We start from the raw sequence: 886 nt of genomic DNA on the forward strand, positions 1-886 counted from the left end.
CCCCCAAAGCCTGTCCCACCATCGACAAGGCACAAGGCAGGAGGGTGAGGGAACACTCCCCACTCGCCCTGGAAGGGGGGCAGCTCCGACAACACTGGAGAAGCTCGACACCGTCCAGGACCAAGCAGGCCCCTGACCCCACCCCCGCTTGAACAACATGCTATCCCCCACCCTCAACACTCCTACCCTCCCGCCACCACCGGCACGCAGCAGCAGCTGGGCTCATTAGGAATGCTCGGCTGAGCTCCAACACCGACGCACAGCGGCAGCAGCGTATACTCTCTACAGGAAGTGGTGTCAGGAGGCACCTTCCAAACCTGCCACCCCCACCAGGAAGGACGAGGGGCAGTGGGGACCACGCACCCCGGTCAGAATCCTGGAATTCCGTCCCTAATGGGGTGTCCTTATGCCATACCGGAGGCGTGGGGAGGAAACTGCACCCTCCCCACCTTCTAAAGGAGGCAATTAGGGACGGGTGATAAATGCTAGCCCCACTGGGGTGAAGGGAACTGAGGCAGCCAAGCCAACAGCACAAGAACAGCAGCTAAATTTGGATTTCTGGTCTGCACAATCGAACAAGAGGTTATTTCTCGCTCTCTGGGAGAGATTCTGTTTGAAATTCCGAGCATTACTCTGTGTCTTGCCCTGACCTGCTCCATCTTGTCTGAAGGAATTTGCAGTTTGCAATTAAGATTGGTCTTTATGTCAACACACAGCCCTCACTTAGACTCACAGGGTAACTATCGCCCTAATGCTCCCAGCACGGTGTTAGATACCGAATAAAGCTCACTCTACACTGTCCTGCCCATCAATCACTCCCAGGACAGAGACAGCATTGTGTTAGATACAGAGTAAAGCTCCCTCTACACTATCCCCCTCCGTCAAA

This window comes from Rhincodon typus, unplaced genomic scaffold (genome assembly GCF_021869965.1).
Source record: "Rhincodon typus isolate 14 unplaced genomic scaffold, sRhiTyp1.1 hic_rhity00008107, whole genome shotgun sequence".
Taxonomy (NCBI): domain Eukaryota; kingdom Metazoa; phylum Chordata; class Chondrichthyes; order Orectolobiformes; family Rhincodontidae; genus Rhincodon; species Rhincodon typus.